The sequence below is a fragment of the Vigna umbellata genome, chromosome 4 (genome assembly GCF_029865625.1).
Source record: "Vigna umbellata cultivar VRB3 chromosome 4, Vumbellata_1.0, whole genome shotgun sequence".
In the NCBI taxonomy this organism is placed as follows: domain Eukaryota; kingdom Viridiplantae; phylum Streptophyta; class Magnoliopsida; order Fabales; family Fabaceae; genus Vigna; species Vigna umbellata.
The window spans coordinates 48,161,767-48,183,351 of NC_142168.1; the positions used below are offsets into that span (position 1 = coordinate 48,161,767).

Consider the following 21,585-nt stretch of genomic DNA (forward strand, 5'->3'; position numbering starts at 1 on the left):
GATCACACATGTGCCTAAACCTTTTAAAATATTTTTGTTATTATTTGAGAAGAAAAGGTTTCAGCACAAGGACGATGCGTGCGATCACACATGTGCCTAAACCTTTTAAAATATTTTTGTTATTATTTGAGAAAAGAAGAAGAAAAGGTTTTAGCACAAGGACGATGCGTGCGATCACACATGTGCCTAAACCTTTTAAAATATTTTTATTATTATTTGAGAAAAGAAGAAGAAAAGGTTTTAGCACAAGGACGATGCGTGCGATCACACATGTGCCTAAACCTTTAAATGTATTTCTGTAAATTCTTTTATTTAGGCTATAAATATTGTATTATTAAACATATATTTTAGGATAAGTAGATATCTAAAATAAATAGATAAAATAAAAATAAAATAAAATAAGACAAAAAAATACAATGAAAATAAAATAAATAAATTAAAAATAAAATAAAATAAAAAACAAATGAAATAAGATAAACAAAATAAATGAAATAAAAAGAGAAATAAAAAAAACAAATAAGTAAATAAAGCAAATAATGGGGGGCCCAAATGAGAAAGGGAGTGCCGAACGGCCCGACGAACGGACGTTGGTAAAGGATTCAGAATGACGAGCGTCCGTTGGGGGAGGTGACGAACGTACGATGAGAATGAGGCGGAATAACGAGCATTCATTGGGGGAGATAACGAACGTTCAAAAATGTGGCTGAAAGACGAGCGCTCGTTGGGGAGATTATGAACGGACGTTCAAAAATGTTGCTGAATGACGAGCGCTCGTTGGGTGAGATGACGTACGGACGTTGAGAAATGGAGGCTGAATGACGAGCGCTCGTTGGGGAGATGACGAGCGGACACTGGGAAAGAAAGCTGAATGACGAGCGCTCGTTGGGGAGATGACGTACGGACGTTGAGAAATGGAGGCTGAGTGACGAGCGTTCGTTGGGGAGGTGACGAGCGGACACTCAAAAGTGTTGCTGAATGACGAGCGCTCGTTGGGTGAGATGACGTACGGACGTTGAGAAATGGAGGCTGAGTGACGAGCGCTCGTTGGGGAGATGACGAGCGGACACTGGGAAAGAAAGCTGAATGACGAGCGTTCGTTAGGGAGGTTATGAATGGACGTTCAAAAATGTTGCTGAAAGACGAGCGCTCGTTGGGGAGATTATGAACGGACGTTCAAAAATGTTGCTGAATGACGAGCGCTCGTTGGGTGAGATGACGTACGGACGTTGAGAAATGGAGGCTGAGTGACGAGCGCTCGTTGGGGAGATGGTCACCAAACGATCCGTCCAAGTCGTGGCCGAACGGACGTGGGAAAAATGGCTGGATGACGAGCGTTCGTTGGGCAAGGAACAAACGTTCAAAGATGTGGCTGAAAGACGAGTGCTCGTTGCTCGAGATGACGTACGGACGTTTGAGAAATGGAGGCCGGTGACGAACGTTCGAAAAAGGCTTAATAACGTGCGTTTATTTCTGGGCTTGGCCTACCCGGGTGGTTTCTAACCTAGAATCCCCCAAGGGTTCAGCATTTTCAACTCATTCCACCATTCACAATCAGCACATGAGAAACCTAGGGTCTCTTTCTCTGATCGGACTAGCCTAGGGCTGGGATTGCCTCCCTTGAACACCTGCGCCACTACTTCTTCCAACCAGCCACCGCGCCACCACCTTCCACCCGTCTCGGCGTCGGCGGCGACCCCAAGCGCCACCGGAACCACGGCCGGCCACGACATTCTCTCCCCTTCTCTCTCTCGCACTAGCCTAGGATTGAGGCTTTTCCACCTTGGGCACCGCCTGCCGCCGCTTCTCTTCCGCCGTCGTCATGAGCCGCCGCCACAGAAATGCCCCCCTAAGCCCTAAAATCGCGTCGTCCGCCTTCATCGCAAGCGCCACCAGGCCCGCCAACCCCCGTGACCGTCGCGACAACGCCCTCGTCTCCTCCATCATCGCGCCACAGAGTTCCCCTCAACAGCCCAGGCCGTGGGAACTCAATGCCGTCACGCCATCAACAGCGACCAAGCCTTGCTTCCCCACCTCCGTCGCATTCATTCGAAACCCATGCCCTCTAGCCCTCGATTTATACATTGTTGTGTGATAGCCGAAAGGCAGAAAACAAAAGGAGAGAACAGGTAGGCGATTTGTGAGTTGATTTTTCTATGCTTTGGATTGATGTAGGTGAAAAATTATGTTGGATTCAGATGAAGATCATAGGCCTTTTTGCTAGGCAGAGAGTATGAAACGGCAGGAGAATGATACTTGGCTCTTAGTAATTGTTTTTATTTCTGTGGCGCTGTTTTGTGCAGGTTGAGGACGGAGGTGGGATGCATGAGTTAGGACGGGGTATATGCGAGAAGGCGAATGGCTGCCCAGGCCGAGAGAGGCATGACAAATGCTATGGCGATGGCGCCTTGAGCAAAAAAAAGAAACAATGCTTCTCTGGATTTGACCATCATGATGTTTTATGGATAAGTGTTAAGAAGATGAAAAGGGACGTTGAGTGTTATGAAAGACCAGAACTCAGGAGAAAAGGAATTTCAGTGAAGCCTTGTGGTGTAAGGCGCGTTCATGTGCTCATGGAAAGGGAATGGAGATACGTTGGTAATAGAAACATTAAGCAGTCAACGTAGCAAGAAGAAAAAATGCAAGCATATTGAGTATGTGAACATTAACATAGAGTCATCGCAGCAAGCCAAGGTGATGGAATCCAATTCCCAGCTGGAAACGTGTAGGAAGAGGTTCCAGACCAGAGAAAACCAGTAACGAATAATGGTGCAGCGGATGGATGAATTGATGTAGTGTTTGAGGTGTTTTAATGGAGGAGAGGTGTATGGGTGAAGCCTCACAGCTCAGAGGGCCTTCCTACAGAGGAAGGAAGCTTGAGGAAAGGAGAAGAAGTAGCAATTCAAAGGTGACTTAAGAGCACAAAAGCTGGAAAACAATTTCTGCAGCATATCATTAAGCTCAAAAGTGAATCAATACAAGGAAAAGGCCCTCTTATTTATAGGTGAAGAGGAGCCTAATTTATAATTCTAATTCCCTCCTAAATTCAAATTATTCAGATTTATTTTGATCAAGCAAAGTCCATGCCTCTGTCCAGCTCATCCAGCAAGGTGTGTGCTTCCTTCCACATCAGCCACTTCACGTGGAAAATGTTGGTGCATGCCGTAAGCACCTCCTTTTTGGCTCCTTGCTTGATTCTATTGATTAATCTTCTTGGATGGCTCAATCATAGTCTCCAAGATTTATTAATTCCTACAAAACAAAGTATAAGTGCTTTAGTTAAGAGAAGAAGGATTTTTATAAGTAACCTTCCATAGAAGCAAAATAGTATGTGGTCCTTCTTCCTCTTGAATCCTCTTTGCCATTGCTCTAGTAAGAGGTCCAATGTGCATCTTAGATGGTCTTCCATCAGACCCTCCCTCTTGAAAAAGATCTATCCTCAGATCTGCTTCATCCTGTTGATGATCTCCTGTGAAAGGAATTAAATCGCAGATGTTAAAAGTAGGACTGACACCATAACTTTCAGGAAGGTCTAATATGTATGCATTATCATTTATCCTTTTGACCACCTTGAATGGACCATCTCCTCTTGGACTAAGTTTGGATTTCCTTTGAGAGGGAATTCTTTCCTTTCTCAAATGAAGCCAAACTAGGTCTCCTTTTTCAAAAACTATTTTCTTTCTCCCTTTGTTGTTGTATTCTACATATTTTTGAGTTTGTTTTTCAATTTGGATTTTAACTTTCTCATGTAACTTCTTGATAAACTCCGCTTTAGAAGCACCTTCTTTATGAAGAAAAGAAGATGATTCTGGAAGAGGTAGTAAATCAAGAGGTGTGATAGGGTTAAAACCATAAACAACCTCAAAAGGAGAAAGATTAGTAGTCTTGTGGACTACTCTATTATAAGCAAATTCAATATGAGGTAGATGTTCATCCCAAGATTTGTTATTTCCTCTTAATATTACCCTTAATAATGTAGATAAAGATCTATTTACTACTTCAGTTTGCCCATCAGTTTGTGGGTGACATGTAGTAGAAAATAGAAGTTTAGTTCCAAGCTTTTCCCATAAAGTTTTCCAAAAATGGCTTAGAAACTTCACATCTCTATCAGACACTATAGTTTTGGGTAAGCCATGCAATCTCACTATTTCTTTAAAGAAGAGTCTAGAGATATAGCTAGCATCATCTACTTTGTGGCAGGGTATAAAATGAGCCATTTTACTAAAACGATCTACTACCACAAATATAGAATCATACCCCCTTTGAGTTCTTGGCAATCCTAAGACAAAATCCATGCTTATGTCCTCCCAAGGGGTATTAGCTATAGGAAGAGGTGTATAGAGTCCATGAGGCATAATTTTGGACTTAGCTTGTAAACAAGCTATACATTTAGAACAATGCCTTTGAACATCTATTCTCATGTGTGGCCAATAAAATTTACTTTTCAAAATGTTTAGAGTTTTATCAACTCCATGATGGCCCATGAGTCCTCCTCCATGACTCTCTTTGATAAGAAGTTTTCTAATGGATCCTTGGGGTATACAAAGTTTTCCTTTATTAAAAAGATACCCTCAGAAAGATAGAATCCATCAAAAGGCTTCTTAAGACATGATGAATAAGTGGATGCAAATGTTTCATCATTTTCATATAACTCTTTTATGTCATCAAATCCTAATATTTGAGATCCTAGGGTTACTAATAATGCATGTCTTCTAGATAAAGCATCGGCAACAACATTAGTACTCCCCTTTTTGTGTTTGTTGACATAGGGAAATTGCTCAAGATATTCCACCCACTTTGCATGTCTTTTGTTTAGCTTTGCTTGCCCTTTAATGTACTTGAGAGATTCATGGTCAGTGTGTATGATGAATTCTCTAGTTACCAAGTAATGCTCCCAAGTTTTCAAAGCTCTAATGAGGGCATACAACTCTTTGTCATAGGTAGGATAGTTTAAGGTAGGCCCCCTAAGTTTTTCACTAAAATAAGCTACGGGATGTCCTCCTTGTATTAAAACAGCTCCTATTCCTACCCCAGATGCATCACATTCTAGTTCAAAGGCTTTGGAAAAATTAGGCAAAACTAGAATAGGTGCATGTGTTAACTTGTGTTTCAAAGTCTCAAAAGACAACTCTTGCTTATCACCCCAAATAAAAGGCATATCTTTCTTGACTAGCTCATTTAAAGGAGCAGCTATGGTGGAGAAGTCTTTCACAAATCTTCTATAAAAACTTGCTAACCCATGAAAACTTCTCACCTCTCCTACATTTTTAGGGGTTGGCCATTCTTGTATAGCCTTGATCTTCTCTGGATCAACATGTACACCTTCTTTTCCCACTTTGAATCCAAGGAAAATCACACTTTCTTGACAAAAAGTACATTTGTCAAAGTTGGCAAAGAGATGATGTTCTCTAAGAAGAAGCAAGACTTTTCTGACATGGTTAAGATGTTCTTGAAGGCCTTGACTATAGACTAGGATATCATCAAAGTAGACCACTACAAATCTGCCTATGCATTCCCTAAGCACATGATTCATTAATCTCATGAATGTACTTGGAGCATTGGTCAAGCCAAAGGGCATGACTAACCATTCATACAAACCAAACTTGGTCTTGAAAGCAGTTTTCCATTCATCTCCTTCATGAATTCTTATCTGATGGTATCCACTTTTAAGATCAATTTTGGTGAAGAGATTTGCTCCATGTAATTCATCCAACATGTCTTCTAGCCTAGGAATGGGATGCCTATACTTGACAGTTATGTTGTTGATGGCCCTACAATCTGTACACATTCTCCAAGACCCATCCTTTTTAGGGACCAACAACACAGGCACAGCACAGGGACTTAAACTCTTTTGGATCCACCCTTTGTTCAACAAGTCATTAACTTGTTTCTCTATTTCTTTTGTTTCCATAGGGTTGGTTCTATAGGCTGGCCTATTGGGTAGACTTGCCCCAGGCACCAAATCTATTTGATGTTCTATTCCCCTCAAAGGTGGTAATCCACTTGGTACCTCTTTGGGAAATATATCATCAAATTCCTTTAAAAGTTTTTGCAACCCCTTTGGTAGAGAACCAAGTTCATGAATGATTGAAACAAATGCCTCTTTGCAATAAAGAAGGAAATGAGGTTGTCCAAGAAAAAGATTTTTGGAAATATTCAAGGTTTGAGGTTGGACAACTTCATGGGTTGAGGCATGGGTTACCAAATTCTTTCTTTCTTTCTTATTTTCTTTTTTCTTTTCTCCATCCAACTTCTTCTTAAGAATGATCTAATCCTCTCTTACTTGTGAAGGTGTAAGAGGACACAAAATAATTTTCTTTCCTTTGTGTTGAATGGTGATTTTGTTGGTGACTCCATCATGTAAAGCTTGTTTATCATATTGCCAAGGTCTTCCAAGTAATATGTGCCCAGCTTCCATTGGTACTATATCACAAACAATTTGATCTTCATATTTGCCAATGGAAATAGGTACACTTACTTGTTCTTTAACTACTATTCCATCATCCTCTTTGATCCATTGAAGTTTGTAAGGTTTAGGATGAGGAGTAGTGGTTAAGCCAAGCTTTTCTACCATTCTAGAACTACAACAGTTGCAACAAGAGCCACTATCCACTATCATTGAACATGTCTTTTCTTAAACTTTGCATCTTGTGTGGAATAGGTTCTCTCTTTGTGACTGTTCTAATTCTACATGTTTACTTTCCAGGAGTCTCCTTACCATAAGTAAGTCACCATCACAAGGTAAAGCTTCTTCTTCTTCAGAAATGGATGTTTCAGACTCACTATATGAAGAACCCTCACTTTCACTCTCATGCTCAAGGATGTAAGTTGACTTTCTATTGCGGCACTCAGATGCATAGTGCCCTTTTTCCCCACATCTAAAGCACTTAGTCTCCTTACTCTTATGATCTCTTGAAGGTTCTTTGACTTTTTCTTTTCCTCTCTCTCTCTCTTTGTCTTCATATCTTGGCTTGGTTTGACTACCCTCCCTCTTATACTCTTTCTTATGGTAAGAACTATGAGGGTAATCTTTCTTGGTGGAGCTTTTCCTCTTTAGTTGTTGCTCAACCCTCACACAAAGTTGGACTAACTCATTGAGATCATTGTAGGGTATAAGTTCAACCCTATCTCTTATGTCATAGTTAAGTCCACTTTGAAACCTAGCTATTGTTATCCTAGGTTCTTCTCTTATCCCAGCCCTCAACATGAGTAATTCCATTTTTTGTCTATATTCCTCAACACTCATGTTCCTTTGTTGGAGTTTATGGAGTTTATCCATTATCTCCCTATCATAGTAGGCTGGTACATGCCTCCTCCTCAAGGAAGTTCTTAACTCATTCCAATATCTAATGGGAGGTAAGTGTCTTAGCCTATAATCTTTGACCAAGGTTGTCCACCAAATTAAGGCATAGCCTTGAAAGCTTAGAGAAGCCATAGTGACTCTCCTTTCATCATCTATTTGGTGGCACTCAAACAATTGTTCAACTTTCATTTCCCACTCTAGATATTCTTCCACATCATCCTTTCCATGAAAAGAAGGTAGATCAATTTTGGGCTCTCTTGGATGGTGTTCTCTCACTCTATGATGTCTTCTAGGAGGCATTTGGTAGTGGTCATCATTGTGATGACTACTATATTGCTCAAGCTCACTAGAAGATGATGATTCTTCTCTTCTCCTATGGGGAGATCTCTCTTTTCTTTTGTCTTGATTATTCAAAAGTTGACTAATCATGTCTTTTAGCTCACTAATCTCTCTATCCCTTTGTTCAAATTTTTGTTGAAATTCTTCCCTTAAAGAACTCTCACTATTGGGTTTGATGCTACCTTGCACACTTGATTGACTCATTCTTGTCAAATGAAAAAGGTTTTTACAAGGTTTTCAAAATATTTGACAAAGAATGAATGAAAAAGATTTTCACAATTTTTCTTTGTTTTTGGTGAAAAATTTCTTAAAGAGATTCTAAAGGTGAAAGATGTATCTAAGTAGCCCCTAGGAAGAAGAGGTGAGTCACTAATGGACAAGCTTAAAAACCAAGTTCTTCCTTAGCCAGAGTTTCCTTAGAGTTATCTTTTACCTAAGTTTCTAATTAGAAATTCTTCAAATTCTTTTCAAATGTTATGGACCTATAACCAAAGAAAGGTTGACTAAATGCTATGCAATCCTATATATACCACGGAGACTTAAAAACAAAAAGATTAAGCAAGAAATTAAAGAAAGCAATAAAGATGCAAGAATGTAAATGCTAAACGGCCCTAAGTGAAAGTGCAAGTGACACTTGGAGCCCCTTGACACACTTCCACACTAAGAAAACGAAATTGCACTATTACAATGTTTAAATGTGATCTTGGAATTGCTTCAAGAGCATTTTCCCAAGTCACTTAGCCAAGAAATGAAAATCAACTTTAAACAACAAAGGTTCCGTGATATGTGGTGTAAACAAACTTAAAAGAAGGCCTAAAACTAATGTAAGCTTCACTCTCTTGCTGCTGCAGATTGCTACTCCAACACAGGTTGCACTTCAAGCTTTTCTGGTGTATTTTTAGCTGCTGGAACAGCAGAGTTGCAGTTGCTCAAAAGCTCCCTTTTTGTTCCCACTTCAGCCCCCTTTTCACTTCCTAATATGGTGCCTCAGTAGGGAAAGGTTTCTGCTTCTGGATGCCTCACAATAGTTACCACAGCACCTCAAGATTCCAGTCAAACACACCAAACAGAATTAGCAAACTGCACCAGAATTTCAAACCAGATTTTTTTTTTTTTGAATGTTTGACAATTTGGAAGCCAAGAATGGGAAATCAAATGGGGACAGGGATGGAATAACAGAAAGCACTCAAAAGGAACCTAATAATGGTACTATAACAGATTAAGAAAGCAACAAAAACAGAAATAGCAGATCACAAACTCATCCAGACAAAACTGTTTGATATTTTACCAAAGTGTTTGTTAAAATTCCCCAATGAAAACCAGATTTGGTGTTTTGGGGTTTTTAACTGCCAAAAACTGGATTGCACGATTCAACAGGCTTTTTAACACTTGCTCTGACTTATTTTGATCATTTATTTTCAATTTAAAGTAATGAACCAGCTCTTACTACAATCCAGAAATGAATTTGAACAAGAATGACCAAAACAGTTGCTGGAAAATGATTTCTGCACCAGAAAAAGTGGATTGAAATGGTGGTTTTAAACCCAAAATTGATTGGAAGTGATTCAGCAGTTCAATTGATGCATCAAACAACTTTGTATCATCATTTTAAAGATGTTTAAACATTGAAACAGCTAGAAAACAGATTGCAATGTGAATTCACTGGTGCACTTCCATTTTAAAGGCAATTTTAAGGTTTAAAAAAGCAAATCTGCATATAGGCTAGAAAATGACCAAATGAACAGTGCAAACAACTTTGGAATGACAATTTAAACTTGCTCAAATGTTGTAAATGCACAGAAATAGCAAGACTCAACAATTCACCCTTGCTATAGCCTATTTATGCAGCAAATTCCCACCAAAACAGCACCAGATTTAAGAACCTTGTGGATATAAGGTTGGACAGTACACACAATGACTCTAGAGAATGTTATTATACTGAACTAAGCTAGGATTAAAGTGCTTAGTATGAATAATCTCAGACTGGACTAAGCAAAGAATGGTAGCACGGTGAAAAGCTAGAACAGAAAAAAAAAAAAAAAAACTGGACAGCAAAGCCTACTGGTTTTTAAGGCAACCAAGCTATGCTAGATGCATTTCCTTGCTTTTAATGGTCTGCCACACCTTTAGCCACTTCCAATAACAACAAAAAAATGTTTACCAAGCAGCAGAATCAAATAAAATCAGCTGAAACAAATTTCAAATTTTAAAACCAGATTTGAATTTCTTGAGCAGATTTGAAACCAGAATTAGTTTCTAGTGCTTTTGCTTCCATCACCAAGGCTAGAACATGTTCTCATTGCCTTATTTGGTTGATTTAAAACTTTTCCAGCACTCTAAACTCAAATAAACCAAAATGAAACCCAGCAGAACAGAAAACCAAAGTGAAACAGAATTAAAACTGCAAATATGGACTGCACAAGACTAAAACATAACTGGAATTGAAAATTAAAGATGGAAGAGATATAAACAAGAATGATTCACCGTTTAAAATGAGTAAAAACATGTATGAATACTGGAAACACAAAGAATGCAACAGGAAACACAAAATTAATAACTGGAAAAGCACAAAACAGAAACAAAATTACTCAAAACAGAACTGGAAAACTGAAACAGAGATCACAACAGAATATAGAAATGGAGTGCAAAGATGGAGGAATAGCTTAGCTCCTGGTGCGTGGATGACCTAAGCTCATGATACCACTTGATGGAATCCAATTCCCAACTGGAAACGTGTAGGAAGAGGTTCCAGACCAGAGAAAACCAGTAATGAATAATGGTGCAGCGGATGGATGAATTGATGCAGTGTTTGAGGTGTTTTAATGGAGGAGAGGTGTATGGGTGAAGCCTCACAGCTCAGAGGGCCTTCCTACAGAGGAAGGAAGCTTGAGGAAAGGAGAAGAAGTAGCAATTCAAAGGTGACTTAAGAGCACAAAAGCTGGAAAACAATTTCTGCAGCATATCATTAAGCTCAAAAGTGAATCAATACAAGGAAAAGGCCCTCTTATTTATAGGTGAAGAGGAGCCTAATTTCTAATTCTAATTCCCTCCTAAATTCAAATTATTCAGATTTATTTTGATCAAGCAAAGTACATGCCTCTGTCCAGCTCATCCAGCAAGGTGTGTGCTTCCTTCCACATCAACCACTTCACGTGGAAAATGTTGGTGCATGCCGTAAGCACCTCCTTTTTGGCTCCTTGCTTGATTCTATTGATTAATCTTCTTGGATGGCTCAATCATAGTCTCCAAGATTTATTAATTCCTACAAAACAAAGTATAAGTGCTTTAGTTAAGAGAAGAAGGATTTTTATAAGTAACCTTCCATAGAAGCAAAATAGTATGTGGTCCTTCTTCCTCTTGAATCCTCTTTGCCATTGCTCTAGTAAGAGGTCCAATGTGCATCTTAGATGGTCTTCCATCACATCACCTTATAACAAAATGTGCCCCACAATGTAATAAAAGTCGTCTTTTCCATATCTTCTGGCGCCATCTTGATCTGGTTATACCCCGAAAAACCATCCATGAACGAAAACAGTGAATACTTGGCTGTATTATCAACTAGGGTGTCGATGTGTGGTAATGGGAAATTGTCCTTTGGGCTTGCGCGATTCAAATCTCGATAATCGACACACATCCGAACTTTACCATCCTTCTTAGGCACCGGTACAATGTTTGCTACCCATTCTGGGTATCTCGCCACAGCTAGAAACCCTGCATCGAATTGCTTCTGTACCTCCTCCTTGATCTTCAAGGACATTTCCGGTTTCATTCTTCTTAGCTTTTGCTTTACCGGTGGGCATTCCGGCTTGAGTGGAAGCTTGTGTTGTACAATATCTGTATCGAGGCCTGGCATGTCATTGTAAGACCAAGTAAACACATCCCTGAACTCCCTCAATAAGACACACAATTTTTCTTTCACTTCTGCTTTCATGGCTGTACCGATCTTCACCTCCTTTACCTCATCCTCATTCCCTAAATTGAGTACTTCAACATCTTCCTGGTGAGGTTTCATCTCCCTACACTCTTGTTCCACTAGTCTCAACAGTTCAGGAGGGGGTTCCGGGTCATCATCACAATCATCTTCCGTATTATTGACAGGGCGCCCAAAATCAGGAATATCGACATAATTACTTTCAAAACATTCATTGTCATATCTGCATTATTTGAGTTTATGAAAAGGAAATAAATAAACGGAAAAACGACGAGGAATGCAAAATGATGATAAAACACAAACAAACACACTTTGATTATCGCGCTGAGCATAACAAACTAAAAGCGTCAACCCGTAAGTCATGAATCCTAAAGCCCCGGGTAAAGCTATAGGATTAATTAAAGTTATTACATCTTATTCAAATTAAGCATCACGGGCAAATCCAGCATCTCCCAGTTGTCGAGTCGTGCATCCGGGGAGCAGGCCCACACGAAACTGGAACCTTCCGATCCATCTTCATCTCCCACAGCTGCTATGTGGCCGACGTTAACCCAACCAGCGCTGCGAAAGCTCTCCTTGAGGTTACAGATACGAATTCTTCCCACTTTGGGCCCCCGTCTTTCCATCCGAGCCAGACTGCGCTCTCTCCTTTCTTCTATCAGCCTTCTCCTATCCTCCTTGGTGGGCTTGTATCCCAGGCCATACCTATTCTTGTTCTCGACGACCTCCAGAGGGAATGCTCGCCCCTGTTCATACCTACCCAAACCTTTCCCATGCATATAACCTTCTTTTAGCATGACTTTGGCCATCATGATAGAAGCACGCGACAGATGCGGGTTGACCGCGAATGGCTCCACATCGGTGTTTCCCACGATCTGCAGAGATTGGAAAGTTGTCTCGAGAGCTTCCTCGGCTGCTTCAATATAACGGGAGGATGATGGTCCGCTCACCAGGAAATCCTCCTCTCCTGCCACTATCACCAGCTTGTCTCCCATAACATACTTCAACTTCTGGTGTAGTGTAGAAGGCACAACCCCTGTAGAATGGATCCATGGGCGACCCAACAGACAACTATAGGCCGGGAGGATGTCCATGACTTGGAATGTCACTTGAAAGACACACGGACCGACTTGGACTGGTAGTTCTACCTCTCCCACCTCTTACTACCATCAAAGGCTCTCACAATCATAGAACTTGGCTTCATATGCGTTCCGTCACTAGGTAGCCTCTCCAAGGTTGCTTTTGGCATGACGTTCAGGGAGGATCCATTATCCACTAAGACACGTGCTATCACGTGATCTAAACATTTCATAGAGACATGAAGAGCTTTGTTATGACCTCTCCCCTCAACAGGTATCTCTTCATCAGTGAAGGTGAGGTAATTATTAGCAACGATGTTGCCAACAATGCCCTCGAACTTGTTCAGAGAAATATCTTGCTCCACATGAGCCTCACTGAGTATCTTCATCAACAACTTTCGGTGGGAGGCAGAGTGCATGAGTAATTCTAGCAAGGAGATCCGGGCAGGCATGGGGTTCAACTGTTCCACCACTTTGTACTCACTCTGTTGTATGAACTTTAGGAATTCACCAACTTCTTCTTCAGATATTTCCCTCTTCTCCTCTTTGTCGGGGGTCTCCTCGGCCTCCACGTTCTTCCCCCTCAAGAACTCCTTTGCTTTTGCAGCCATTATTGCTTCCCTATCATTGGTTCTTTCTCTCGCCAATTCTGGTGGTGTAAAGATTCGACCACTTCTGGTCATTCCACCAATGCCTGATATGTTTTCCACAGTCGGATTTGCATATTCTCCCTATCTAATGTAGTTGCCCCATATCTCCATGGGACGGCTTTCTCGTTCTTATAAGGGAAAGGAGTTGGCACTCGGATGACAATAGACGGATTTCCTTCAGTTACCAGTGCAGGGGTGGTCCTAGTAAAATGGATCACCAAAGGTTCGGGTAGAGTCACATCAGATTCTCCACCAACTTGTGCAAATACTTCTTCCTCTCTGACCTTGACACTTGCATCAGATTTCTATCAAGTAAGTTTTGTAGAAAAATCTCGAATTCCATACATTCCTCAATAGAGTGCCCGGCCTCCGGATGGAGTGCGCACGCTATACCCAGATCATAATCACCCTTCACTAGGCCCTTCTTCAACAAAGCTTCAAAGATAAACCTCCTAGAACTTCGGATTTCGCCCACATCTCTTATCAGATCATGGTTTCCAACCTCGACGGCGTTCGTCGAGGAACTCTCATGCCCGGACAATGGATTAGTATCGACGCTGGGCTGGTCCTCTTGAAACTTTAACCAACCCGAATCTATCAAAGCCTGAACTTTGTATTTGAGAGCCATACATCCTTCGGTCGAGTGGCCAACGCCTCCTGCATGATAACTACACCTGGCATTTGCGTCATAACCCCTAGGGTACGGCGGCTGTACAGGCTTCATCGGGCAAATGGCGACTAGACCCTTTTTGACTAGGTTATGTAACAATTCAGTGTAAGTCATAGGGATTGGGGTGAACCTAACAAATTGATTTCCCCTTGGGTTGTTGTTGTGACCCACATTCAGATTTGGGCCCATGTTTGCGGCCGGTCTTGAAGCTTCGGTTGGGATACGCTGCGGTGGATAATACGCTTGTTGTTGTTGAGGCCTAGCTTGGTGAGCAAACGCGGTGTTAGCAGCATAAGGAGCTGGGTTTAAGTATGGTCGATAATTAGGATCGGGAGCTCGTCCTCTCCACACAGGCATCACCGACGCAGCATGTACCTCCCCCTCTTTTTTCTTCCCCTGATTGAAACTGGGCTTTTTGTAGTTTGTAGCTGCGGTGGGCCATAGGCTATCTTCCCGTTTTTCAATCCAATTTCTATCCTCTCACCAATGATGATGGTGTCAGCAAAATTGACAGATACATTCCCAACCATATGCTCATAAAAGGGCGGCTGGAGTGTGTTTACGAACATTGACACCATCTCCTTATCAAACAACGGCGGCTCAACTTGCGCAGCCAACTCTCTCCATCGTTGGACGTACTCTTTGAAAGTTTCATTGTCCTTTTTTGTCATATTCTGCAGTTGCAGACGGTCCGGAGCAACATGAGTATTGTATACATATTGTTTTACGAAGGCGTCAGCTAGATCCGCCCAACAACGAATTCGGGATGGCTCTAGGTGGGTGTACCAGTTCGATGCCACCCTAGACAAACTTTCCTGGAAAACGTGGATGAGTAGCTGCTCATCATGAGCATACGCAACCATCTTTCTGCAGTACATGGTCACATGGCTTTTAGGGCAAGTGTTACCCCTATATTTTTCAAACTCCGGCGCCTTGAACTTAGGCGGGATTTTCAAGCCCGGAACCAAACTCAATCTGGCCGCATCTCCAAACCCGTAGCTCTCAACTCCCTCAACAGCTCTCAACCTCACCTCCAGACTTTCCAACCTACCCGTAGCTCCAACGACGCTACCGAATCCCCCAACCATCGTGGCGTGCTGTGCAGCTTCGGCTGAAGAATCCTCCCTAGCAACCACACGCGGTACTGGGGTCACCCGAATTCCATCAGTTGTGTTGGTCTCATTCATTCCCGTGCCCACCATGGGAGCCGACACTAAGACAGGTCCCTGAGTGCCGGTGGTTGGTGGTATATTGATAGTCGCGGGGAACGAGAATGAAGCGTGCTCAGCTTCTGAGTACTCTCCTACAGGAGGAGCGTAACCCGGAGGTAAACCATACAGTGGGAAAGGAACATATTGGCTCGCAGCGTTGAACATTGGGGGATAAGGGTGAGCATTACCCCCAACATGCGCAGATGAAGACTCTCCAGTAGTCTTCATAGATTCAAGCGTCGCCAAGATCTGGCCGATCTGGTCCTTCAACTGGCCAACATCCGTTTTGAGAGACTCTTGTGACTCCTCCCAGCTTGCCATGGCTTTTGAATTTGCCCGGGTTCGGTAGGGATGTCGTGGAAATTTGGTCGTCGTTTTTTCTCACGCGTACTGTTTTATTATTTTAATTAATTAGATGGGAATGAAACATGCTGAACAAAAGAAAAGATGATGCATGCTAGTAATAGGGGGAAATCACAAGATTGTAATGACATCACTGATGGAAATTAACACAAGCAGATGCTAAACAACATCCCACACCTTTCATTTAAAGGGAAACAAGTTCATTACATTTCTTACAGGAAACAAATCATAAAGATCTCAAAATACATCAATTCCTAGCCCGAGTGATGAGGGATTTCATCTCGTCTATCAACCGTTTACAGTGATTAATAAAAAGCTCTATTTCTACTGGTAGGCTATAAAAGTGGGTACTCGCTTCAGCTTCCGACACCATTCTGGGGATGTCTTCAATTGCCCCATTTGCCAAAGCAGCCAACTGAGAGAAGCTTTCCTTCCAATGCTTTACGGCCGTTTGTTGCTCTGCGATGTGCTCTTTCATTCGCTTTATCAAGGCCTGATGCCTTTCTTCAAATTCCATCGACCTCCATCGCTCCTCCTGCTCCTCGATGTAATCCTCCATCTTCTTTAACATGGCTCGATACTCCCCTTCAACCTCTGCCAGCTTCCAGCGATCTTGATTCAACTCCGCTTCAAATGATGTAGCCATTTCCTTTATTTGATGCCCCGATTCTTATACTTGGACTTGCGCTTCCCTTAGTCTTTTTAGGGCTTCCCTTTTATCCCTCTTGGCTTCTTCATAGAGTTGTTTCCACTGTCTGCCCTCTTCTAAAGCCACATTCTTCTCATTCACCCTCATGGATAACTCCTTACTTGCGGCCGCAAGATCCTGTTTTACTCGGAATGTATAATCTCTCTCTGCCTTCTGGCTTTTGACAATGTTTTCATAAGCCCGTGACTTTTCTTCGTTATCATTCCTCATATCCACAAAATCATTGCGAGCCTTCTGTAATTCATTTTCCAACCTAGCATTCCTCACCCTCAATTTCTCCACCTTAGCCTTCAGCTGTTTCACCTCTTCACTTTCTGGGGCTTGGGATGTTCCTTCACTCGCCGATTGATCATTGATGGGCTTGAAAGGCAACTTGACTTCTCTTACCCTCTCCAGAATCCAGGTATGATAACTAACCCTGCTATCAATCACTCCACTCCTCAGGTCCTTCTCTGATCGCACCACATTTTCCCAGGCACTTCTGACTCTCCTCAACATTTCAGTACAATGTCCGTCCTCATAGTAGATGAAGAAGGCTGTGAGATAATCTGGTGAAGGCGATCCCTTCATAGGATATCCGAACTGTCTTTGGACCAAAACAGGGTTGTAGTTAATACAATACCTAGCGCCTATGAGAGGTATGTTAGGGAAGTTGCCACAATGTTGGATAGATGGTTTAGTCTCAAGCCAAGGAAGGCGCCATTTTACGTTTCCTTCTCTCAAACCGGCGAAGAAAAGAGCCCACCCATTACCTCCTTGATGCGACAGATTCTCAGGTGAACTTCTAACATCGATTACCCCCTTAAATACTCGTGCCGTCATCCATGCATATAACGCCGGCAAAAAACAAAGAATCCTCTTCCCTTTTCTCTCATGGCAAAAACTCATAGTCCCATACACATCTGCGAGGACTACTGTTACGGGGTTTTCTGATCTCGTCTTTTTTGCCACGAAGACATCAATAGTAGTGTAATCTACAAAGTCTTCCAGCCTTGGAAACAGGACAATGCCAAACACAGTGAGGGCTAGTACATCCATGAAGGTCTCCCATTCTTCCCTATCGCCCAGGTCGTGCAAATATTGTTCAAGGTAACCTTGTGTCAGCCCCCGAATTTGGTGTCTCGTTATCAACCGGTTCTCCAATTCATTGGGCTGTAATTTCATTATAGCAGCAAGGGTAGAAACAGAGGCATGATGCTCCAAGTGCTGATATGGCTTGGTACCCTCTAATGGCAAGCCCAGAATATGCTCAAATTCTTCTACAGTTGGCGCCAGCTGGAAGTCCTCGAAGGTAAAACATCTCAGGGGAGGATCATAATACTAAGCTAGAGCTGTAAGAGCGGGCAACTGTACTTTCACCTCCATTAAACTCAACAAACTCCCATATTTCCTCCCGAAGGCTTCTCTCTGTATGGTCTTGAGTCTTCGGCCTAAATTTATCAACCCGGTCAAATTTCCAACATGTGTCCTTAGGCTAGACTTCTTTCTTAAAATGGCGGAGTTGGTATGCAGTGTAGCATCAGATCTGGTGCCAGCATCCATCTCGTGTGAAGTCAAGAGTATACTTGTGATTTCCCCTAAAACCAACATGTTACTAAATGATGCATGAATATGATGCATGATAATAAAACAACATGATGAATCAAATGCATGCATGGTATGAAAATAACAATTTTCGAAAGAGAACGAACAGCGTGAGGATTACAAGAATACACGTTTCTCCCTTTGTGCCCTAATAAAGGTTCAATGGCTTGGATTCGAGGTCAAGTATATGCAATTTCACAAGGATGGTCTCCTGAACCTAGAGGTCAATGGTCACTAGAGCTATGGCCCCCTTCATAGCATCTCCACAACAGTCGAGTAATCAACTAGATGAGGAGACACAAGTGAAGAGAACAGACTCTAGCTGGAGTTCTCTCGATAGCCAGACAAGAAGTACATCCCAGAATGACACCGCTACACAACTCCTCTAATTCTAAGTTACGCTCAGACCTGGGTATAGGGCCCCACTCATGATATGCACAAAGTGTGTGTGTGAAGGGAGAATGCAATGCATACCCAAACCCTCGCCTGCAAAACAACCAGAAAAATTCCCAGGCAGATATAAACATGTTTTCTACCCTAGGGTTCCATATTCAACAATTCACATGCAGTTATTCCAACTATCAAACACAGATAAAGAGACAAAACAGGGGAAGAAAAACATAAAGAAAAATCATGTCAAATTCGCGCATCTAATTAAATGGCCTGACTCTCGACGTCCCCAGTGAGGTCGCCATCTGTCGCAACCGGAATCGCCACGGAATGACGATCCAAAAAGAAAATCGGATTTTGGAAAAGAGATTTGAAGTCACCACCATAGTTTATTATGGGAAACTACGGAAAAACCATAAAACAATAAAGCACGGTCCACGAAAACCAGATTCTGGGTTCGGGAGTCGGTTACGCGTGGGGAAGGTGTTAGCACCCCACAACGCCTACCCTAAGGTAGTACCTTTAACTAAATGCACGAATATGATGTGATTTTCAAAATGTTTAACTATCCCCTAAAATAAAATTCTAAAATAAACAAAACATATTTTTTAGTTTTTTGGGCCCGACAAGAATGGACCTTGCTCCTACGTATTCTCATTCAAAATGAGAAATCAGGGTTACGTAGTTCTTTTTGAAAATGTTTGAGAGATTTGTTTGAGAAATTGATTGAAAGATTCGTTTTGAAATGATTTTGGGATTTTTGGGAAGTGAACCTGACAAGGACTAGCCTTGCTCCTACGTATCTCCAATCTTGATGGAGAATCAAGGATCACGTAGTTCTGGGTTAAAGGTTGATTGTCGTTTGAAGATGTGAATGTTTTATATTTTGGTATTTTTATGTGAGAAGGAGAAAAGTTTTTAGCACAAGGACGATGCGAACGATCACACATGTGCCTAAACCTTTAAAGTATTTTTATTATTATTTGAGAAGAGAAGAAGAAAAGGTTTTAGCACAAGGATGATGCGTGCGATCACACATGTGCCTAAACCTTTTAAAATATTTTTGTTATTATTTGAGAAGAAAAGGTTTCAGCACAAGGACGATGCGTGCGATCACACATGTGCCTAAACCTTTTAAAATATTTTTGTTATTATTTGAGAAAAGAAGAAGAAAAGGTTTTAGCACAAGGACGATGCGTGCGATCACACATGTGCCTAAACCTTTTAAAATATTTTTATTATTATTTGAGAAAAGAAGAAGAAAAGGTTTTAGCACAAGGACGATGCGTGCGATCACACATGTGCCTAAACCTTTAAATATATTTCTGTAAATTCTTTTATTTAGGCTATAAATATTGTATTATTAAACATATATTTTAGGATAAGTAGATATCTAGAATAAATAGATAAAATAAAAATAAAATAAAATAAGACAAAAAAATACAATGAAAATAAAATAAATAAATTAAAAATAAAATAAAATAAAAAACAAATGAAATAAGATAAACAAAATAAATGAAATAAAAAGAGAAATAAAAAAAACAAATAAGTAAATAAAGCAAATAATGGGGGGCCCAAATGAGAAAGGGAGTGCCGAACGGCCCGACGAACGGACGTTGGTAAAGGATTCAGAATGACGAGCGTCCGTTGGGGGAGGTGACGAACGTACGATGAGAATGAGGAGGAATAACGAGCGTTCATTGGGGGAGATAACGAACGTTCAAAAATGTGGCTGAAAGACGAGCGCTCGTTGGGGAGATTATGAACGGACGTTCAAAAATGTTGCTGAATGACGAGCGCTCGTTGGGTGAGATGACGTACGGACGTTGAGAAATGGAGGCTGAATGACGAGCGCTCGTTGGGGAGATGACGTACGGACGTTGAGAAATGGAGGCTGAGTGACGAGCGCTCGTTGGGGAGATGGTCACCAAACGATCCGTCCAAGTCGTGGCCGAACGGACGTGGGAAAAATGGCTGGATAACGAGTGTTCATTGGGCAAGGAAAGAACGTTCAAAGATGTGGCTGAAAGACGAGCGCTCGTTGCTCGAGATGACGTACGAACGTTTGAGAAATGGAGGTCGGTGACAAACGTTCGAAAAAGGCTTAATAAGGTGCGTTTATTTCTGGGCTTGGCCCACCCGGGTGGTTTCTAACCTAGAATCCCCCAGGGGTTCAGCATTTTCAACTCATTCCACAATTCACAATCAGCACATGAGAAACCCAGGGTCTCTTTATCTGATCGGACTAGCCTAGGGCTGGGATTGCCTCCCTTGAACACCTGCGCCACTACTTCTTCCAACCAGCCACCGCGCCACCACCTTCCACCCGTCTCGGCGTCGGCGGCGACCCCAAGCGCCACCAGAACCACGGCCGGCCACGACATTCTCTCCCATTCTCTCTCTCGCACTAGCCTAGGGTTGAGGCTTTTCCACCTTGGGCACCGCCTGCCGCCGCTTCTCTTCTGCCGCCGCTTCTCTTCTGCCGTCGTCATGAGCCGCCGCCACAGAAACGCCCCCCTAAGCCCTAAAATCGCGTCGTCCGCCTTCATCGCAAGCGCCACCAGGCCCGCCAACCCCCGTGACCGTCGCGACAACGCCCTCGTCTCCTCCATCATCGCGCCACAGAGTTCCTCTCAACAGCCCAGGCCGTGGGAACTCAACGCCGTCACGCCATCAACAACGACCAAGCCTTGCTTCCCCACCTCCGTCGCATTCATTCGAAACCCATGCCCTCCAGCCCTCGATTTATACATTGTTGTGTGATAGCCGAAAGGCAGAAAACAAAAGGAGAGAACAGGTAGGGGATTTGTGAGTTGATTTTTCTATGCTTTGGATTGATGCAGGTGAAAAATGATGTTGGATTCAGATGAAGAGCATAGGCGTCTTGCTAGGCAGAGAATATGAAACGGCAGAAGAATGAGTCTTGGCTCTTAGTAATTGTTTTTATTTCTGTGGCGCTGTTTTGTGCAGGTTGAGGACGGAGGTGGGATGCATGAGTTAGGACGGGGTATATGCGAGAAGGCGAATGGCTGCCCAGGCCGAGAGAGGCAAGACAAATGCTATGGCGATGACGCCTTGAGCAAAAAAAAGAAACAATGCTTCTCTGGATTTGACCATCATGATGTTTTATGGATAAGTGTTAAGAAGATGAAAAGGGACGTTGAGTGTTATGAAAGACCAGAACTCAGGAGAAAAGGAATTTCAGTGAAGCCTTGTGGTGTAAGGCGCGTTCATGTGCTCATGGAAAGGGAATGAAGATACGTTGGTTATAGAAACATTAAGCAGTCAACGTAGCAAGAAGAAAAAATGCAAGCATATTGAGTATGTGAACATTAACATAGAGTCATCGCAGCAAGCCA

General features: G+C 42.2%; 1 pseudogene; it reads right to left on the reverse strand.

The window, feature by feature from the left end:
* Window positions 1-2,673: 2,673 nt before the first annotated feature.
* Window positions 2,674-20,718, reverse strand: LOC148200438 (uncharacterized; annotated as a pseudogene).
* Window positions 20,719-21,585: the final 867 nt, after the last annotated feature.